Source organism: Zalophus californianus, chromosome 13 (assembly GCF_009762305.2).
Source record: "Zalophus californianus isolate mZalCal1 chromosome 13, mZalCal1.pri.v2, whole genome shotgun sequence".
Classification (NCBI taxonomy): domain Eukaryota; kingdom Metazoa; phylum Chordata; class Mammalia; order Carnivora; family Otariidae; genus Zalophus; species Zalophus californianus.
In genome coordinates this window covers 93987763-93994429 of record NC_045607.1, presented here as the reverse complement: position 1 = coordinate 93994429, position 6667 = coordinate 93987763, and the positions used below count along the sequence as shown (strand labels likewise).

At 43.8% G+C, this 6667-nt stretch overlaps 1 non-coding gene across 1 annotated transcript; it reads left to right on the top strand.

The window, feature by feature from the left end:
- Positions 1–3105: 3105 nt before the first annotated feature.
- Positions 3106–3212, top strand: LOC113935177. The gene has a single exon (XR_003523935.1). It is a non-coding gene; the product is annotated as a U6 spliceosomal RNA (small nuclear RNA).
- The last annotated feature ends 3455 nt before the right edge of the window (positions 3213–6667 follow it).

Here is a 6667-nt window from a genome sequence, read left to right as displayed (position 1 = left end):
CACGACCCATCCCGGGATGTGGACGACGGTGTACGTCCTTCTGAGAAGCTGGAAAGCAGTGGAATAGGTTCTGCTGAAGCAGCTCAGGAAATACTGGGCTCCAAGAGAACCCGCACGCAAGTGTGTGCCCCTTGGTCATCAGCTGCCACAGGGTGGCACAGTCCTGCCTTCACTCAGAGCACTCCTTTCCTTTAAAAATTCAGTCTTGATTGTTCTCTGTAATAAGGATTAGCTTACATGCATGTGGTTACTCCTTTGACCTGGAGCCTCTCCCAGCCTCCCCTCCATCACTCATATTAGTAACAAAAACAGTGAGCTGCCACTCCCCTTCCGCCGCTCTTTCTAGTACATTCTGTTTCCCACTATATTGGCCTGGTGGCTGCCTTTTGAACAGATTTAATAGGCAGGGATCAGGCTCTGGCTAAACTCAAATGTGCCAGGGTCCACAGCCACTAGGAATTCCAAGCCAGCCTGCTGAGTTCAAGCCATCTCTGGAAACAGCCACGTGGCTGAGGAAGGAAGCAGCACACGGACCATCTGCTGTCCTCCGTCTTCAGGGGCCAAGCTGAAGGAACGCGGGAGGGTGAGGAGCTCTAGCTGGCTCATGTGGTCTTGCACCATCTGTGGGTGGGGGCCTTGCCCATTCTGGAAGATGAACACCCACGGGAAAAGCCTAGGTGTGCACAAACCTACATGATGACCAGAGTTTCCCTGCCATGGTGATTTATGAACTTTTCAGAGGCTATAAGGGAACAGCGGGAAACCGTGTGGGCTTTGTAATCAGACCGTTCTGGGTCTTAGACCTTGATTCCTCCACTTAATTGGATAACTTTGGTTCCTCTGGGAGCTTCTTCTGCCTACGTGAAAGGGTAGTATTCCTACCTTGTGGGGCTATCGTGGAGGCTGAACGGACCAAGTGTGCCGAGCACTTAACTATAGGAACAGGCACTCTCCACAAACGGGCTCCTTTGATTGTTGGAATGCAACTAAGCTCCCTCTTGAATACCTACACATTTATTTCCTCAACCCATCAATCACTTATTCCATAAACATTCACTAAGTGCCTAAGAACATGCCAGTTGCGGAGCTGCGAGCCAGGGCTGAGGCAAGCAGGAGGTTGGGGGGGAGACCCCACACGGAGCAGGGCTGCGCGCTAAGTGCTGAGGGTCGCTGCCAGATAAGCCCCATCATCTGACTTTCGTGTTCGCTTTTGCTCCTTCGTTTCACACATTCATATGCATCTAAGAGACAGCGAGGCTCACAAGAGCTCTTGTCACTTTCTAGCCTGCAGAATTTCTTTTGGAATCAGGGTTCTCAGGAGAGTGCACCCGGGAGACCCACTTTACTCTCAGCCCCCCCCTGCAGGGGGAATAACCACATTCTCAAAAGAGCCTCGGTAGGACAGGAAAGCCGTGGTGTTGTGCCAAAATCATCCTGGCCTCTTACTTAAGGGCTTGTTGTAGTTTGGTCCTTGTCCCTGGCCCTCCTGATCCGTCGTGTTGATTTATTCGTGTTGTCTGTCCTGTCACTAAGCTTGTCCTCTTGCATCACGTTATTACAGCAGAAGTGACACACTTACATAAAATTTCAGGAAAAAGTGCATATTACTGGAAATTAAATTACTCAGAGACCACATGTTGAAGACATTCCACAGCACTGATTTGTTCTCTCTTTTCCACAAATCTGCAGCCACGAGTGACTCATCTTTAAAATAGCTCTGGAGTTCTCATCTAGAATAACTCAAGAGAAGAAAAAATACAAACGCTTGTCGTGGTCATCACTGAAGCAATTGATCTTGCAGCACAATAATCCCAGAGCAATTAAAACTTAAAACGTGAGATGAAACCGTAAGAATTTTAGAACCACAAGGTGTGAAGATTTTTACACTTCTGAGGTGGAAAAGGTATTTCTAAGCATGACATCAATGGCAAAAAGCATTAAGAAAATGACTAATAGAACTGACTTCTGAAAAAACTTAAAACTTTTTTTTAAGATTTTATTTATTTATTTGGGATAGAGAGAGGGTGAAGAGAGAGAGAGAGAAGACGAGCAGGGAGAGTGGCAGGCAGAGGGAGAGGGAGAAGCAGGCTCCCTGGTGAGCAGGGAGCCCGATGCAGGACTCGATCCCAGGACCCTGGGATCGTGATCCGAGCTGAAGGCAGACGCTTCACCGACTGAGCCATCCAGGCGTCCCAAGCTTAAAACTTTTATATGACCGATGATTCCCCCAAATAGTGACATAAATTAGGAAAAACCCACTAAGGGCACTTAATAAACAAAGTGCTTTCACAATCGCAAAGCGAACAAGTCATTTAAGGACAGTTTGCAAAGCAGTGTCCAATAAGCATAAACATGTTTGACCTCACCAATCAAAGAAATAACAAATGAAAATGATGAGGTATAATTTTTTACCATTAAATTGGCAAAGCTTAAATTTATGGATAAGGCCAGCGTTGGCAAGTATGTGCACAGACCAGCACTCTCACCCATTCTCAGTAGAAGTATAATGGGATTAACTTTCTGGATGGTTATTTTCTAAATATAAAGAAATTTCATTTATTTTTTATTATTTTTTAAGATTTTATTTATTTTTTAAAGACTTTATTTATTTATTTATTTGACAGAGAGACACAGCGAGAGAGGGAACACGAACAGGGGGAGCGGGAGAGGGAGAAGCAGGCTTCCTGCCGAGCAAGGAGCCCGATGCGGGGCTCGATCCCAGGACCCCGGGACCATGACCTGAGCCGAAGGCAGATGCTTAACAACTGAGCCACCCCGGCGCCCCTTAAGATTTTATTTTTAAGTAATCTCTACACCCAATATGGGGCTCGAATTCACAACATTGAGATCAAGAGTTGCGTGCTGTCTCGACTGAGCCAGCCAGGTGCCCCAAGTGTAAAAACGTTTTAAAAGTACATACTATTTGACTCCGCAATTCCACTTCTAGGGGTTACAGGAAGGAAAGAACAGTAGAAGTCACAAAGCTGCACTGTAGCTTCGTTTATAATTAAGAAAAATTTGAAACAACCTGGTATCTATAGAGGATAAACTATGTTACGTTCATAGAGCGGAATATTATGCTACCATTGAAAGGATAATGATTCTGTGCTCGATTCACCAGCACACACACCCAAGTTGGAAAGAAACAAAGAAGACTGGCATAGCTCTTGCACAAAGGTGACTTGCAGATTTGTGAAACGTGCCACATTTTTTAGCTACGCTCATGGTAAACATGGCATAACGTACAGGGTTGTCGAATCACTGTGTTGAACACCTGAAACTGATATAACATTGTGAACCAACTATACTTCAATTAAAAAAAAAGCCAAAAAAAATGTAGGCCTTGGGTAGTAAAAACGATTAAAAAATAATGATGATGCGGGCGCCTGGGTGGCTGAGATGGTTAAGCATCTGCCTTCGGCTCGGGTCATGATCCCAGGGTCCTGGGATCGAGCCCCACATCGGGCTCCTTGCTCAGCGGGAAGCCTGCTTCTCCCTCTCCCTCCACTTGCCGATCCCCCTGCTTGTGCTCTCTCTCTCTGTAAAATAAATAAAATCTTTAAAAAAAAAATAATGATGATGCTTCTCTGTCCTTTGCTGGCTTTGAAGAAGCTGCCGTGTTGTGACACAGTCTATGGAGAGGACCACGTGGCTAGGGACTGAGGCTGACCTCGGAGCTGTGAACAGCCCACCGCTGACCGTCTGCAAGAAAATAGGGACCCCGGTCTATACCTGCGAGGAGGTGAGTCCTGCCAGGAACCTGACGGAGCTGGGCGGCAGGTCTCTCCCCATCAAGTCCTTGATGAGACTTTGACCCTGTCCGATTCCTAAGTTATAACCTGGCCACAAAAACTGTGAGATCCTAAATACATGTTGTCTTCAGCTGCAGTTTGTGGTGATTTGTTATGCAAAGCTGTCTATGTTAAGTAACAACCCAGTTGTGAACCATCCTGTGGTATGATCGTATGTAAAATTGCACTTGAGTTTGAATAAATTCATAGAAAAAATGTCTCAGACAATATAAACCACCATGTATATTCCCCATGGTCTTTTGCCTTTCTTGAAATTTATTTACTTAATAAAGATTTTATTTATGAGAGAGAAAAAAACACTCTTGATCACACACAGTGCAAGCAGGTGGGGGAAAGGAGCGGGGGGGAGGGGCAAAGGGAGAAGCAGACTCCCTGCTGAGTGCAGAGCCCAACATGGGGCTCCATTCCAGGACCCCAAAATCACAACCCACCAAGAGTCAGATGTTTAACTGACTGAGCCACTCAGGGTCCCCGAAATTTATTTTTTCAATGAACATATATTTTATAGTTGAAGATAGATGGATTCCTGTTTTTAAAGAAAGAAGAAAAATTAGTCAAAATCTTGGAGCAGAGTTTACCTGTTATGGTGTCATTTTTGTGTCATGATGATATAACTTTTTGTTTGTTTGTTTGCCTTGGAACATAGTGACTTTCACTTATTTAAAGATCATGTGACACATTTGTGTTCATTAAGGTAGTCTGTGGATATGGTTAAACAAGAATGTCAACCTTATATTAAGAAATAAAATGAAAAAAATTGCAGTCAGAGTTTTGCACTGCTAAAAATAGCTCATATTGAGAAAATTGCATTATGGCTATTTCAAACACAATTGCAATGATTATAAGGAAACAAAATCACAACTTGGATGACTGTTATGCCAGAACATTCATTCTACCAAAAAAACGACATTGGAGCTGGGCTAACAGGCCAAGGGCTTCAGTAGAAGCCGCTGTGTGTTCAAGAGTGTGATTGTCCATTTATCTCCATTGCACTGGATGGATGCAGAGAGATGGAGAAACAGTGAGTAAAGTATATATTTGAGAAGAACATAACTGGAAATAATGCCATGGAATAAACTTTTAATATTAACCAAAGAATGCCTATGGTGGAAGGTTGGAAATATGACTTAAAGATTCATACTTACATCAAAATTTTCTTGTTAATGCTCTAATTCATCAACCAGGCTACTGAATTAGTCCAATCAATCATTAATTTTCAGAGATCCAAGTCTGGAAAGCAAAACAACAAAACAAAAGTGGGGATTAAAATAAATGGAAATGCTAAAAAATTGTCATTTTAATGTAATCTAATTTGCAACTTTTTTATGCCCTAAGAAAAAACATTATTTTGAAGGTGTCGCCAGAAACCCAGCATCACATATCAAAACTAAATTAAAGAGTTTCCTTGCAAGTGGCTCTAATTAGTGGCCCTCCTGGAACTTAAGAACAGAGATGTGTTTTCATTCCATACCACCCACAATGTCGTCTTATCTCAACTTTACTGCTCTTTATCCTGAGCACCCGATAGGACTCCCTTGTTTCAAAGTTAATACCGATTCGTCTAGGCAGGGTTTCCTACAACGGAATAATTAAGAAGCTTCACTGATGGATCAAATAAGTCATTTTCAGTCAAACCAAGAAGTTGCTAGAGAGATGAGAAATGAGCATTAGTTTGAAAAGGATTCTGTGTGCTCTGGCTTCTCACAATGATACTTTTACTCTAGCAGCGAAAGGAGAGAGAGAGTACATGTTCGCGTGTCAGTTCTAATCGACTTTCAGCTCAGAAAATGCATCTACGCTAAGGTCCACAACTTCAGTCACTAGATCAAAGAATGACTCAGACTCACGGGAATACATTTAGTTGATAACTAATTGTCTGATCGTTTTTTCTTCCTTTATCAGTATTTTGACTAGAAAGCTAGCATTATTTAGTGAGAGATGTAAAAGTGCTTGAAATCAGGGTTCATATGCAGTAACCTACTCTCTCACTTTTTGAAAAGTATGTGCCTTTGACTTCAAGGCATCAGAACCGAAGTGCTCGGGCTCCAGGCTCGTTTCTGCGCGCCGGTGTCTCCCTGGGGCGGACAAAGGATGGAGATCTTGTCGTCCCTCCGCCTCCACTGAGGAGGCCGTGGAGCGGTGTCTCTGTGTGGTGGCCAAAGTGAACCGGCCTGCACGGTTTCCATCCATTCTCCTGGCTGCAGCTGTGGAAACCACACTTCCCACATCCTCTCGAAGCTATGTTCTCAGTGTAAATTAGGGTTATGGGATTTAGAGGAGAAGTGAGCCTGGGCACAGCTACCGGCTGTGTCTTGGACTCACCGCCCTAGTGCAGGTCTCTCCAGGTCGAAGTTCTCCTGGGCAGGTAGTTATGTTTCCTTTTGGGTGGGAGGCTGCAACGGTTTTAAGCCCTTAGAAATCTGCAGACCTAAAGAATTCCTGTGTAATATAAATAACACAGTAACCATGTTTCCACTGGGGAAACTTGTTTTTCCGTTGAAACCCGGGGAAGGTTGTCCTGTGAACATAGAACGAGGGTGAAACTGGATGGGGTGTTTGCACATATTGCTCAAAAAATTTTTTTGGTGGAACACCCCATCCAAATTGTCACAGAGAAATGATGTCTCTGTAGTCCAGACTTTCCTTAACAGTGCTGATTTAAAATACTAAGTATTTAATTTGGGGTTAGAAAATAAGATCAAAGTAAGTACAGAGTACATCTTTTTTTTTTAAAGATTTTATTTATTTATTTGACAGAGATAGAGAGAGAGCACAAGTAGGCAGAGAGGCAGGGGGAGGGAGAGGGAGAAGCAGGCTCTCCACCGAGCAGGGAGCCCGATGAGGGACTCGATCCT